The sequence below is a fragment of the Helicoverpa zea genome, chromosome 20 (assembly GCF_022581195.2).
Source record: "Helicoverpa zea isolate HzStark_Cry1AcR chromosome 20, ilHelZeax1.1, whole genome shotgun sequence".
NCBI lineage: Eukaryota > Metazoa > Arthropoda > Insecta > Lepidoptera > Noctuidae > Helicoverpa > Helicoverpa zea.
Window position 1 is genome coordinate 10,788,634 of NC_061471.1, and position 16,293 is coordinate 10,804,926.

The 16,293-nt window shown below is 34.1% G+C and overlaps 1 protein-coding gene across 1 annotated transcript in view; it reads left to right on the forward strand.

The window, feature by feature from the left end:
- LOC124640026 (nephrin-like) overlaps window positions 1–16,293 on the forward strand; it is a 281,934-nt gene that overhangs the window by 211,729 nt on the left and 53,912 nt on the right. The gene's annotated exons all lie outside the window — the stretch shown is intronic.

Genomic DNA, 16,293 nt, shown 5'->3' on the forward strand with positions numbered 1-16,293 from the left:
GTTTGTCAAAGTTTTAAGAGTTATTGCGATTTTCAATATCGAACCTGTTCGAACCGAGACATAAAAGTGGTATAGATCAAATCAATACTGAAACATTTTGTACTACTTCTACTGATTATTTTCTTTGAATTATTCCAAAAGTTTTTGCCAAAGTTTTTGTTAATGTTTATTAAGCCGTTAGATTAATAACAGAGCTCGACAGTGTTTTGTTGTCCTTCGCCAAATAACAATTTTTATAAAACTTTTTCAGTATGATGAAAAACAGACTGTAAAAATATTCAACAAAATATGGTTTTTGCACAAAATAAAAGCTGAAAAAATGCTAAGCCTCTTCTAGAACAAATTCTATAAAACGATGCGAAAAACTTCAATTACAGTATTTTTTATGCACTAAAAGACTTTTTTATGATTCATAAATTTCGTTTTACATATGTAAACGGTTTTATAAAAGTTGCTATGTATTTTAGAGAGCGGGAATTTGAAATATTTTTATTAAACGTTGTATGTATTTTTTGGATTAATCTGTTACCACTATTGATTGCTGTGCACGAACTAATATTTGCTTTGAATTTTTAATGTTTTGTAACCTTGTCAATTTAGTTCTGTGAATATTTGATGTTCTTTGCAATACAGTAACAGCAGTTATATCATGTCCAACATTTTTTATTAGTAACTAGCTGTTGCCCGCAACTTCGTCTGCGTAGGCAATATAGAATAGGCAAAATACTACTTATCCCGTAGGTGCATTCTTTCACGTGACAGTATAATTAGGATTAGCACTTAGCAGTCGCATAGATTCATTGATCAAGGTTGTGTTGTGGATGTGACCATTTATCTAAACAAAAGAAGTAAAGTTTGTGACGTTGTGAATATCTCTGGATCTAGTCAGCCAATTTGGAAAATTATTACGTATGTATGGTGCGTAAGTAATTTTCACAGGAAACAGTTATAATCTATGTCTATATGCTTTGAGTCTGACAAAGCTGTCATTTGTACATTTTCTGCAGCTGCTGCGACTAAGCAGAAGCCAGAAAGTCTGTCAGTTTCACCATGGATATCGTCTTGTGTAGTGAGACTGGATTGAAGATAGGTAGATAGGTAGTCGCTCCAAGCAAAATATTGGTACTCAAACAGATTCGGTGACTGGAAGCCAACACCAACATAGTTGGGGAATAGCTGGATGGATGATAAAATGAGTCATCATCATCAGCAGGCGCATAGGGTAGGATAGTTTCACTACTGGGGAGAAACACTTGTATGACGGGGATTTTCTGTGCACTTACTCACTATGGTAAGGCTGACCCCACGTTAGGCGTGCGCGATCCTCGGGCGTGTGCGTAGCGCGGGCGTCGCGAGCACGCTGCATGAACATCGCGTTTTGCTGCCCTGCGGCATGTGTGAAGAGTGCAAGCGACGCGCTCGCGGCGAGCACGCGGCGCTTGAGTTGCGTTCTTACCCCTTCGCCCGCTATCCCCGCCGCCCGCTAAACGCCTTAGCAGTTAAACGTCAAGGAGAGCGGCACGTGCGCGTCGCCCGCGCTACTCACACGCCCGAGGATCGCGCACGCCTAATGTGGTGGCCTAAGCCGGGACTCCACCGAAATGTTTGCATTAGTTCACGAATAGGCAAAATGTACGTATCTCTGAGAGTCCACTTCATGTGTTCGTACTTGAAACCTGCAGTTTTGCCAAGATTTTCAAAATGTACGCTTGCAATTTGTCATTTCTTGGTGGAGCCAGCAAATCGAAAGAAACATAAGTGTTGTATACTGTGCGTCACTACCGCACACCGGGAAAATTTCGCTCTTTGTAGGTCAGCGCTGAAAACCAGCGCTGTTGTCTCGTGCCTGCGTGTGCGAGACACAGCATTATGCTGAGCGTTGCCCCTTTTCACGCATAAGTGACGCAGCTGCAGCGCTTTTCTTTTTTGTTTCACTGTTTGTTTTGTCCATTGTTTTATTTGTTTGTATTTGTGTGTGTTTGTTTTCTGCGTCATTTGTGTGTTAAATAAATGGTTTTTCTTTCTTCTTCTTTCTCTCGCGGAGGACGTTTATATACCATATTTTGTGTCACACAGGACGACAGTAAGTATCCATCGAAACACTTTCAAAGATCTGATGAACGAACAAATCAGACCTGACTTGGTCACCTGGGGCCAATCAGAGCTCTATGAAGCGATCATATGCTTTGGCTCCTACTGTTATTGTGGTTTCTGAAAATTTATTCACCTCATTCAACGATGAATGTAATTCTGATGGTACTATTAAGAACACTTGCTTAGCGCAGAAGCTGACGTTGGCAGGTCGACTCTTTTGACTTCTCGAATAGGATACCATTGGTTTTTGTGCAATGCACACCTGCAATGCATTCTGGATTAGGATAGGATATAGGTGGATAGGATTTGCAACAGAAAACAATTCTGTCTTTGTGATTGAATGACATCAAACGTAGTTTTATATAAAAGGTGTTTTTTTAGACTTGGCTCGGGTCTTACTGAGACTGTTCGTAATCGTGACCAGTGTATTTGCGATCAGAAGTTGAAAGTAAGCATGTCTCTGGTATGCGACGCGCAATTTGTACGTTTTCAGACGCATAAAGCATTTTACGTGTGTATGGTATTAAATCGAGAAAGCTCCCATTTCTTATCTGCACTTTGTATCTGGGCTTGTTTTTAAAGCAGCGCTTGCGAGAGACAGATCATCCTTTCTTCTAGGATTAAGTTTACATATTTTGCATCAGAAAAAATAATTAAGGTCTACTTAATACTACTCACTCAAAGTAATTTGTTTTAAGGCCACCACATTAGTGGAAGATAAGCTAAACTATGTTTATGAAAAAATCCTGATATGAACTCCATCTGTAAGTTTAAATGATAATTAATTGTTCCACTAAAGTCATCATTTTTGACATAATGTTCAAAAAATAATTTAGATGGCACCGTTTTAAATTTGGCTGAGAACTATTAATTTTCTTTTCATCAAGGTAATAATTATAATTGGATTTTGATGTGGCACGGCAAACTGACAAACACTATTGAAATGTCTATCGAAAAATTACACTACGTGTTAAAATATGGTGAATTACGGAAAATACACAACTCCATCTGTTGAAATAATAATCCTCTATAAAGAATGTATGGTAATTTATTGTCATATACCACCTCGCTCCTTTGACAAATTTTATGTATTTTATTTAACACATATTACCACAGATGGAGCTACTTTAACCTTGGCTAAACAACAATTTCATTTTTTTTTTCTTCCGAAGTTACTTATGAAGGTGTGATTTTCTGTGTAAAGGTTAATAATAGGCCGATCAACTAATATAAGTACAACATTCAAATGTACAGTTTTGACAAACAGATTGCGTGTATTTACATCTTGAATTCACAAAATTAATCATATCTTTTGATAGAGTGAATCGATTTCGATGAAACAAAAACTAAGTAATACCCCAAGTTACGTAGAATTTTTATATATAAGCATTGTCTGCATTGAATTCGTAGATTTTACGTGAATCCCGAACAAACAAACAGATAAACAGACAAACAGACAAAAATGACAAAAATGATGGAAATGGGTTCTGTTAGTTATCCTTTAACATGCTGGCTATTTTTTTTTGCCAATTTCTTCAATGTACAAAAAATACTTTTCTACAGATTTATTATATGTATAGATTTAGGCCAAGTATAAGCCGCACGGGTGCGATCGGTTTATTGATGGGTCATCTTCATGTCATGAAGAGTTCCTCCATGTTTGGAAGGCACGTTAAATGGTTGGATCTCAGCTATCATAATTTGAAAAATTTTAACAGTCGTTACGTTTAGTCAGAAACTCGAACACCTTTTTATTACTTCATTTTGTGCCATAATTATCCGCATTGCCTTCAACTCACAAACCAAAATATCCAACTTTTCAAAATAATCCCAGTTTTTCTCGTATCTGAAATCGGCACCACGATTTATGTTCCGCAGTAGTCAGAGTTAGACCGTGATACTCGCGAGTGGAGATGTGTTTGCTCACCCGTGGCTCAACCGGCTTTACGAAGAACTCACGCTACCATGGGTTCCCGTGAACTTTTTTAATGTTAAAGTTTATAGGCTTTGCAATTTTAGTCATTTATAGTTCGGCCATTCAGAGAATGCGTTCCTGACACGTCGCGATTGAACTGACGACGTAACTTTGCAATGGCGTTGCAGTTACGATAAAAATATTTTTGCTGGTTGTTTACCGTTTTAACAATTGAGGAGCATTAAAACAACATTATTATATCAATAATCAATGAATGTAGTTACGTCGTCAGTTCAATCGCGACGTGTCAGGAACGCATTCTCTGAATGGCCGAACTATAGTTTTTTGCAATTTTATTTTACTAGTGAGTTGAGTTTATATTGGGTAAATCTGACAAATGTCTAGGACTTATATACCTACTAAAGATAAATCAAATGTCTAAGACTTATTCAACGTATTTTCTTGGAGATATCGCTGGCTTTTTTGTTGGTTTTTAATTTAATATCAAAAGATTTTTATAAATCTCATTCGTAACATCGGATTATAGGACAATAATTTTTTTCAATATTTTTATTTAAAACATTCCAAAATAATATTTGCTTTTGATTCATGTTCGTATACCTTAAAAATCGAATGCAATTTCAATATTTGATTTAATTTTTCCAAGCAATATTTACTTATTTACCTCAGGTGTTACACTTTATACTTCAATAAAAACTAGATCCTCCAAAAATTCGAGAACCATCAGTAGAACAATGTTTGCGCACTCCACATTTTTGAATGGGACCCCTTGCTTTTTGATTTCTAAATAAGATACGGTTTCAAATCTCATGTTGGCCAGCCAGACACATTCAGTTATTGAATGCAGCTTTTTGTGTCCCAAAGATGTTTGGCAAGCTGGAATTTTCGTTCCCAAAGCCATAAAGAGACACAAGAATTTTGCCAGAAAATAGATGTATGTTTGTTCAGAAGATGCGGAGTCTGATTAAGTTTTTACTGCTGGTATTGAAGGAATTGCACGCTTAGATTGAAGATTGTTGGAATTGCTAGTTTTGTGATTTGAGAAAGGTTCAGTTTGAGTTTCTATTGTGATTGTAGAACTTTTTAGTGCTCAATCACGTCATCCTGCGAAGTATTTTGACTGTTGAAAAAGTTTTATTAGAGCTAGATTTAATTCTATAAAAAAAAGCAGAAGAAGATGTGTTTCAATATATTTTTAGGTTTAACTTATATCACAGAGATTTTAAAAGTATCATCACTTTCAGAGACAATTTTAAGAACCCATCTACAAACTCACTTCTCATCTTCCAAAATGACATAATAATACCTAAAATTCTTGCATAACATGACAAGCTCTAGTTTCCAATAAACAGGAGCAGTATTTCAGCATCGTATTTGAGGACAGCAGAGGTAAATATATGTATGTGCCCTCCGAATTTCAAGAGGCACGGACGTTCGCCCACCTGCGTCCCGGCTAAAGAGAAGTTATGCGTTCAATTTTGTTCTGTGAGTGAAGGGGAGGGCAAAGGGATGAGAAGTAGCGATTTGTCCGATTTGTGGATGTGCAATATTTAATTTTAAGAAAAATGCTGCTCTAAACATGTTGTGTACCTAATTAACATCCAAGGAAGAACTTTTTACTTTTGATCAGCAAAACGCCGACTTTTGAGTTTTCGAAAAGAGGATTTATAATGAGATTTGTAACCTTTGATAGTAAAGTGAAACAAGATGAGAGAAATGCACCACCATTTTTCCATGAAACACGAAACAAAGCATTGTGATAAATGCGATTCAATGACAATAAAATTACTGATGAAACTTATTAGTACATGTATTTTATGTAAGTTATTGATTTGACGGATAGTGTAGGATTTTTTTCTATAGATGTAGAACTTTTACTCTCGCTATTAACATGATCCTACTACATAAACAAACAACACCTCTACTGCTACCAATGCTATTACCCGCTACCTCCTATCACTTACTCCACAGCCCAACTGTCATGATAGCATCAAGAACCAAAATAGTGCCTCGCTCCGCTGGATCTCTTATTTCAAACACCTTATTTGCTCCCAAACAGTAACATTTCTCTTCTAGTTTCCTCCTAAAAGCTATTTTTAGTGTCCTAACATTTTCTTTAATATCTATGATATAGGAGAATGATAATAGTATCTCATTTCTGAGGCACTGAATAAGGAATTAGGGTTTCCTCTTTCGTGTAACTGGACGTTCTTGAGATGCGTCGTTATGTTAATGATATGAAAATAGTGGAAGGGCTTAAATTTACTTCTGACTGGGCGATGTAAGGACACCTTTTACTAAATACTAGCTGCGGTTTCATAGTCTTATGTATCCGTAGATTTTCTTGATAAAAAATGTATTTTGTCATTATAGCTCCTAACAATTAATCTCAAATTGCTATCTCTAGCAGATAAAACAAGAGATAGGTTATTGAATTCCTACCTACCTTGATCACAGCAGTATTATGTAAAAGAGGTAGTAATATTGTTCTAATAGGTCTATCTAACTTTCAAAATCTTCTATTCTATGCTATCGAAAAATTTTGATCCTTGCGAGAACAAACACAGATATCGTACACTTTATAATGCCCTCAAATCATAAAGACTACAACTTAGATAAATCTTCTACCTTAAACATCAAATTACTTTCCGGTCAATACCATTACTACAAGAGTCCTATAAACATTGGCCATTACAATAAAACATGTGTTAGTAAATGTTTTACAGCTACACTTTATAACGAAATAACTCGGAGTAACCGATCGACGGCGGAAGATCACATAACACTTATAAGAGTGTTAGGTTGCGAGGTGGATTTGTGAAGTAGTGGTTCTGTACCTTAAACATACTTAATGAGAATCTCCTACTTTTTAGTAAGTTGGTAAAAAATAATATTAAACGAAGCTTAATTAATTTACAAGAAACTTATGTCAGAAAAACTATATGTGTGACATGATTCGTTGTTTGCTATTAGATTAGTTTACTTCCCGTATCCGGATAGAAAGTGGCCTATGGCCTTCCTCTGGGCCTAGACTATCTATGTACTAACATTTAAAACATCGCGTCGGTTAAGTAGTTTTGGCATGGAAGCAGGACAGATAGATAGATAAGTTACTTTCGCATATATAAGGTGCTTTATTATTACCTGCCAGGACTTAAATGGAGGGTAGTATTGCGTTTATAGATTACAATAGTAAATATAAATTATTGATTATTTGTCATATTTTTTTCTTACAAAAAAAAATACGTATAAATTTGACTTGTTTTATTAGTTTAAAACCATCCAGTAGAGTTGCGCGTTGCCACTCTTGCAGAACAGATGGAAAGAGATAGCAGTTGCTCTCATTGATGAAGCGACACTACGCGCGTAATTTGTGAACCACGTTATGCAGAGTACAGCCAATGTTAATTTAACTTGGTTACTGTCTCAAATTGAATTGACTGTTCCGAGGAACGAAATTTCTTCACTATTGTAATCTATAAACGCAATACAACCCTCCATTCAAGTCCTGGCAGGTAATAATAAAGCACCTTATATAATATGGGTATGAAAAGACAAACAAAAAGGGTTCTATAGCCTTAACTGACACGCATAACAAAATTAAACACGGAACCCTAAAAAAGGTAGAAACACACCTACACCCCGACACACAATTTAATCTCACTGCCTGATTGACACGCGTACAATGTCAAAAGTGACCAATGACACACACGCGTGTTGAAGATAACTCTATGTTCACCCCATGGAGAACAAAATGAGTAGAATCAGATGACATAACGGAAAATCGCCTAAGAAAGTAGCGCGCCTAAATGCGGCTGAGCGGGGGATGAGGAACGTTACTGTTTTCGCCCTTATACGCTTTTTTTGGACCCGACCATTTTTCTAATACCAGATACCGTTGACAGACGTCTCAAAGAACCCGAACGTTGTTTCACTCGTAACTGATCGTTTTGGTCATGCCCACCGTACGAATTTGACCTAGAAGAAGGCGCCTGACCTACCTGCATTATTGCATCTCTGCTCATCTTTCCTTACTCTGTGCTCATCCTAACACTCTGGTTACACCGTGGGTGGCCGAATAGGGAACAATAGGAACAGAAAGTGTTATGGTCACTTGACCCCATGACAGTTATTGGCTCTTATGTGATCATCGGGTGTAGGTAGTTTTTGAGCTATTTTGTGTTCTTTTTGATAAAGATTTTTGTATTGTTTTCATGTTTTTTTTGTTTATTGTATATGTAGGTAGTACTGCTATTTTGGTGATAATAGTCAGTAAAGTAATTTGAATTTTGAGTTACAACGAATTTTTATTCTTTGTGTTTAATATGCTGACCAAATCACTACTTTATATCATTTATTTATAACCCTAATTCTTCGATAAATCGAATCGTATAAAAACCTACAATTAAGCTTTCTGGCAATCTCTAAATAATAAAAAAATACTAAAACAGAAATTAAATCAATATAAATCAGCCAGTTCACCTCTAACCTTTTCAGCCATCAAGGAAGACTTTAGAATTAACGCATAACAAAAATTAATTATAACAAATACCTTTCAATTAATAATAATTTCATCTCAATTTTTCATATTAAACAATTAGAAGCAAAATCTGGTGACAAATTGCTCATGAAATTAATCAGTTCTTCCCAATTTTGTTCATTCATTAGTTAGTCAATAAATTAGGTGCTGGACTGAGTTTGGGCAATTTTTCGACCATTAAATTTAACGTGGGTATCGATCGGGCTAGTCGTTCATCACCCCACATTATTCTTGGCTCTATCGCATCGCTGACAGAAGGTTTTGGCGTCCAATATCTTAAGATATGTCGCAAGTTTTGAGATTAAGCGGAAGAAAGCTTAGTTATTTATTTTGGAATGTTAGATTTTGAAAATATGTCCATTTGAAGACTATAGATACAATATATCCTCTCCTATAGGAAAGCCTTGTCTGGTAAAGGATATAGTTTCTTGACTACAGACCCTTAAAAAATTGACAAAATGACGCAAATACAGTTCAGGCATAAAATTCATCAACTAAAAATTAAGTAAGAAAACCCTTGACCTATGAAAGTGTTGTTTTCAATATATTTGCAAAATAAATAGCATTAAACAAAACCCAACGTTCTGTAAAAAAAATATGTCGTAATATATTGATATACCTATCCTAAAAGTAGACTACATAATTCCACTTTCAACACTCCCAATTCCCAAATAACTTTTCGGCCTACATCAATTCAATGGGACGGTTGATCCAAAAAATACAATATTTATGTACCCATTACAGTCTATTTAGTCCGATATTGGGTCCATAAATATCTTCAAAAATCGCTGGTTTCTCCCAAATTGGACCATCCCAGGGAACTAATGCCTGTCACTGGGGAAGAAGTATCGCTTTATATAAATTCTCGAGTTCAATTAATTTCTGTTATGTTGAGCTGGTATCGGTTTAATTAACCTCTGTAGGTTATGCCTCAGATATGTAGGTGATATGGAAATTTCTGAAATGGGTAGGCGCTGTTATGCCTTTATGATGCCAATTATTGTCTTTGTTACCTACATTCTAGTAATAATAATGTATTAAATAATAAATTTATTTAAATAAATACATTAAACATAAATAAAACTAGGTTAAAAAAAAACTAGGTATTTCAATAATGTTGGTCACCCATCTAAAGACTGACCTCAGCAACTGCAGCTTAACCTTGGCAATCATACAAGCGGCGCACTTTGTCATATCTACCAACGTAGAAAAAACTAAAAGAAAGGTAAATAATACGACCATATATCACATTTGCTACCAAAGAAAAAGCGGAATGAAGTAGCAATATTTTTCATAGTACACCAGTGATGGTGTTTAATATTTCACATAGCAACAAGTTGGATGTAGTGGCGACAAAGGCCAATGTGACGTAACTACGTCGGTACCTACTGAAAAATGTTCAGCTGACGGAATAAAGAAGCAGGCAAAAAGAGACGAATTTATTTGTTTAGTAGAAGAAGGTAAGAGATGGATTGTATTTGAAATACCGTCTAATGTAGCTGGCTAGTTAGCAGTGCTAAGAAACCTATCAAATTAGCGTTTTTCAGGTATTCTCGGCTCTATAAGCCAAGATCGTAGAAGTAAGCCAAGTAACATAGGCTATATTTTATCCCGGTGCGGGCAGTAGCTCCCACGGGACCCGGGTGAAACCGCGGGAAAACGGCTAGTTTATAATGAAAAGAAACTCATTTCAGTACGGTGTAGAATTAATTAAATAATCTTTGCGTAATAGAAGCTTAATAATAACCATTGTATCTACTAATAAATAACTTAAAGAACAATACTTCAATAACAGTCCTAAAGATGATCTATCAAATAACTATGTATGCAGACAAAAATAAATTAAACGTAACCTAACAAGTTAATATTAAACAAATTAATTACACTTTCTATGTAATCGCTTCTAGTTTCGTGTAACTAACAGGGTATCATTTACTATCCAGCTAAAGCTTTAATTACAAATTAACCCACGGTTTTCATACAAACTTAACGAGGGGTTATCTTATATAATTGAAAATAAATTAGGTTGTGTTTTACAGTATAATGCTGGGTTATGATCTTTATCGGTTGTGTTCATGAAAGTGATTATCTAGTTGGTAGTAGTTACATATTAGATACACGCTTTCATGTGGATTGGATAAAAGTTAACGAAAATATTGTTTTGGTTGGAAACTATTTTAAATAACATAAAAATCTTGAGTCGAAATATTTCAGAAGGGCTTAGCAATGTATTGGTCATATTGTTTTAAATAGATTAGATACTACAGTACCACTCATCGTCATCATCATTATTTCTAATCATGGTCACCACTGAAAAACGTCCACTATTAGACAAAAGCTTCCTATAAAACCTGAGATGATTTGGAGAGCAATTTTTCCACTCTGAAATTTTAGGAGAATATTACAAAAAAAACTGTGTCTCTGTTACATCACTTGCTATACAGTAAGTAGTTTGTACTCGAGATGAAATCGAAGCAAAATCTGAAAACGTAATATATAAAAAGAAACAAAATTGTAAAGAAAATACGCAGACACATTCATCTTTGTTTTGTCACGATCCATTTTTATCTAGCCACAATAAAAGCTGCTATTTCTCAACAAACAAACTTGTGACCTATAAATTCTTGAGCAACTTAAATTCTAAGAAATATTATCTCTAGAATAGAAATGGAAACTATTTCAGATAGTAAAGGGCTTCTAGATTATTCTTGTGAGTTTGTCACAGATTTGTTAAATAAAAACCGGCCAAGTGCGAGTAGGACTCGCGCACGATGGGTTCCGTACCAGAGCAAAAATGAGCAAAAAAATCCCGTTTGTTGTATGGGAATGGGAACCCCCAAAATATTTATTTTATTCCAGTTTTCAGTATTTGTTGTTATAGCGGCAACAGAAATACATCATCTGTGAAAATTACAACTCTCTAACTATCACGGTTCATGAGATACAGCCTGGAGACAGACGGACGGACAGACGGACAGAGGAGCGAAAACAATAGGGTCCCGTTTTACCCTTTGGGTACGGAACCCTAGAAAGAATTTATCCCGTGTGACCTTTTTTAAATCATTTGTCAACTGTTTTATAAACTACTACTAACTATTAACTATGAAACTATATATACTACTAACTATGAAATGTTTGATTATTCTTGCCAGTGATTATCAATCTTCAGTTAAATGACTGTCGGAATAAGTCATTGTTATTCAGTATTTTTTTTTCTTAGATGTCCTTGCAGGTTTTATGAAATGTCACACAGAAATTATAATTATTGATACAGAACTAAATAAATGTTAAAAAATCTCGGTTTTAAGTTAAGATGTAGAAAACAAATGTAAAGATAAAACTTGTATTCAGTATTTTCTTCCAAGTTAGGAATAGCTAAGAAGAGTGTAATCTAAGTACTCTCGGCTGTTTCATACCAATACGTTACGAGCTTACACATAATTGCTCAGAAGCAATCTCGAGCTCGCAATTATAGAAGATTATCTTCCTGCTTTCCTTGTTATTAAGTTATGATAAAGGCGATAAAATACTGATAATTTATAATGAAAAGAAACTTATTTCAGTACGGTGTTAACTATAGAGCAACAAAAACGTAAAAAAAAAGGAAAAAAATGAGAGAATTAATTAAATAATCTTTGAGTAATAGAAGCTTAATAATAACCATTGTACCTACTATTAAAATACTTATAGAACAATACTTCAAAATATTCCTAAGGATGATCTATCAAATAATTATGCAGACAAAAATAAATTAATGATCCTCATTAATCAGTTGACTCGCATATCAATCAAATGAATGACATTTTAGACCTTGACTTGAAATGTACCAATACTATATTGTTTTTGCATACACTGACTAATACACCTTAATCACAATAATTATTGGCTGTTACCTAATCTTCAATGGTAGATAATGGTCCAAGTAAAGAACTTTCGTGACAAAGAAACTGTAAAAAAATATATTAAAACAATCTTTAAAATTATTGCAAAAAAAAAAATCGTACCTAGATAAAATATCTAACTTAGTCACACGGGGATAGCGTAGCTTCGTAACGGTGAATGATATTTTCAAATTGTTACAGTAGTTTTAGAGTCTTTAGGATACAAACAAACAGAGTTTTAGTAGTCGTCATCATCATAAAACACAATTTGTAATATTAATACGGATATAATATTTTTATCGACTTCCCAAAAAGGAGGATCTTTCATGATTTCATATAAAAGACACGGTAAAAATCTCAATTTATCGCCAAGTTCTACAGCTTGCACCACAAAATCCCAGAATTTCGTAAGTCCACTTCAATGACACTAACCAGTGGGCGCTGATCGATGCCCCACACTTCGTTTTACCACAAGTGTAGAAACAATTAGTTTTTATTACAATGTCCAACAAAGGTTTCGTTGTTTTGTCTTCGTTTCATGGCTAGTATGTGCTCATTGAGTAAGACCCTGTGGGCTTGGCTTGATAGGAAATAATTAGCAAGTAAAGAATAGAATGAACAATGGACATATCATTCGTGGAAAAAATTATACTAAAATAGATAATTTACGGCCTATCGTTATTAATGATGAAGAGTTTGAATTAAATAAGACTTCAAAATTGGACATGGAGATAAATGTCTATGAATATGGATTAGATTAGGGTAGGTCATGAACATGACCAACAAGAAATTGAAGATAAATTAAATAGAAGATGAAATAGCAAATCTATGAATATTGAGATATTATATGTGAATGTATCTGTCTGATTTATTTCGCGCAAAATTCAATAACTCAAAGCAACTTGTTATATTGTTTTGTTCCTAAACTTAAATCAATTAAACCAACAAAAATAACAATCATACAATGCTCAAATTATTCTGGACTGTGTAGGTGACTATTGTGTGGGTAGTTAATGTATTGTTGAAAGCATTCATTGTGAAGCAATCTCCGTATTAGTAATTTTATATTGTTGTAGGTACTTTCGTGTTTCGGAAAGCACGATAAACTGTAGGTACCAGCTGTCATTTCGACGTCTTTAATAGAAGTGAACAAAATGGAAGAGTCTGACTACTAGTCTTATCGGGTAACTGGGTTGAGGAGGTCCCTAATACACATAGTTGGTAAAAGACAGATGATAATGTTGTATTTTACTTTTACAAGGAAATAGTAAGGCTTGATGAATTTCTGAAAAATATGTTCTAACAGACCCTCAACATTAAGGTGAGGCTTCACCATGTGAACGCAAAGCTTCAACAAGAGCTACTTGAGCCTCGAATACACCCGGCTTAAGACAGTGTTACACTGTTTACGAAGTCCGGTACACCAAGTTTTGGTACACGTTCCGGTGTTAAAACTCTCTGTTGCTATATTAATTACGTGAAGGGGGAATAAAGTATTTATTTTTGTTGAAAATTTTGAATATTGTAAAAGATTGTTCTTCAAAATTGATGCTTTATCGATGACATAGTCAATAATGTTCTCTGTTAAGGCTGAATGTGTGGGAGATAATATTAAGATTGTAAACATGACAGGTACTTATAACCATAATGTCTTAATTGAGGCACTTTACTACTTGTACTAATTGGTGGTTGTGTAGGTTTATCTGTTAACTTACTACTTAATAACTGGCTCCTCAAACCAAACCACTTCAGAATTCATATATTCTATCATTCCCTGTAACAGTAGGTATCTCGGCACGAGTGACGTCATTTAATAAGACTAGCTTCGTGCCTCGGATAGCTCTGCAAAGCCTTTTATTATAACTGCACGGCCGAGTTCAGCCGGTTATTGTTGAAACTCTCCGGAGGATGTCGGACGGTTGCTGTCTTAAAATATTTCGGGAGGTTCGTCGGTATACTCTGAAATAGAAGCTTGAATTTAAATAGCTATGTAAATGCTGTTATTGTAAGAATATTCTTAACAGTAAAAAAAAATATATTATTACTATTTCCAATGAAGTCCACAAGAACTAAGACAGCAAAATAATAATTAAGAGTAGCATCCTAGCGTTTCGGTAGTATTAGATTTTTTCCTCTATTCCAAATAAGTAACAACTCGGTACGGCTACCGAATCAGTATTACAAAAACAATAACTATAATAACAGTCGTTTTGAATATCTTCCTGTGCTATAATTTACTCATCCCATAAAAATACGCAAAAATAACGAAAAAGGAAAAAACCCAAAATCTTAGTTTGTACCTCACTAATAACAACATCAGAAACCTATCATTATAATTTATTACAAACAAAACAATATTCGAAGACACTTCAACTATATAATTATGACACCCAGTCAAATTAAACATAATAAGCAGTTGTTGGTGTAAAATAATAACCGTCTTACCACAAAAACTTTTTAACGTCAGTTTAAGACTTATCTAAAAAAATGTCAAATTATGACGTTGACATATGGTTCATTTTGGAGCCACATTTTTTTAGACAAGCGTAAAACAGTGGTTCAAGTTTTTGTAGTAAGGCCATAATAGTTTATCTAGCGTGGAATTAACGATCAGCTTTTATCAGATAGATATAATCAACGTAGTAAGATACTTTTATAATTAAATTTTAATTTAAAAATGAAAAAAAAAATCTAATTATTTTTCTAGTTTATTAATTGATTCTGTAACAAGTTTATTTAGTAATAATTCTGTCGTGATGCATTTTATATAGTTTAGTCGGAATTTTAGTGTACTTGGATGATTTATTAATGTTTCTTGCTAAAGATTGCGTTTATACATAAAAGCTGGATTTATTGTCACGAGCCTAATATAGATATTTAAAAATGTATGCAATTTATCATTTTTAGTTTGAAATCTTAATTTATCACTTAATTAAGTTGTGCCAAATTAGCAACACCATAAATTAGCCATCATTATAATTATGAATAATGATGGCATTAATAAAATAAAATCTGAACTTCAATATTATACGCGAAACAGGTTGTTAAAATTATCATCATTAAAATTTTAAGGATCGCCATTAATGGCAGGAAATGCCATAATGATTCACGAGTCAACATAGTTCAAAGATGAAGTAAGTTCGCACCTGCGAGGATTGTTATAAAAGCGTATTTTTATGGCTTTCAAGTACGGAAATAAAAGAAGTTTTCGTCAAGCCTAGGGTACCTATTGAAATTGAATCAACTTAATTTTCGGATAAAATAGAAAGTATCTGCATAGTCCTGTTAGTTCTTTTGCTTGTTTTTCGCTATTTACCATGGTACTGATTCGTAAGAGATAATAATAGAATTCCTGTTTGTTTTTATCCCTGTAACACGTTAATTATACTAAAATTGGATACAAAGCCAAAAAATGAACAAACAAAATTCACTAGAGACTGATATTCAAAATTAATTTTATGGAACTTCCTTGAATACTGTTTACTAACATGACCCGAATTAATTAAGAAGCTAAATATATTTACACAGAGAACAATATTAACTATAACAATATTTTCCCTAAAAGCAATTTCCGAGCACTGATTTAATATAGATTAATCATTTAATTTATAACCACAAATAATAATATTTTCACAAAACAGCTCCTAAATGAACAGAATTTAAGCTTTATGAATTCTTTGATCTTGGATTAGAAATTGTAAAAGACTTGATTATATCGCGGTAGTATAAAAGATTTTATTTTTATGCGATACTTTATTAAAAACATTTTATTACGAATAATATTTCGAATTCGGATACTCAGCTTTCCTCTCTTCAAAGGCTGTTAATTTTTTACCATTTAT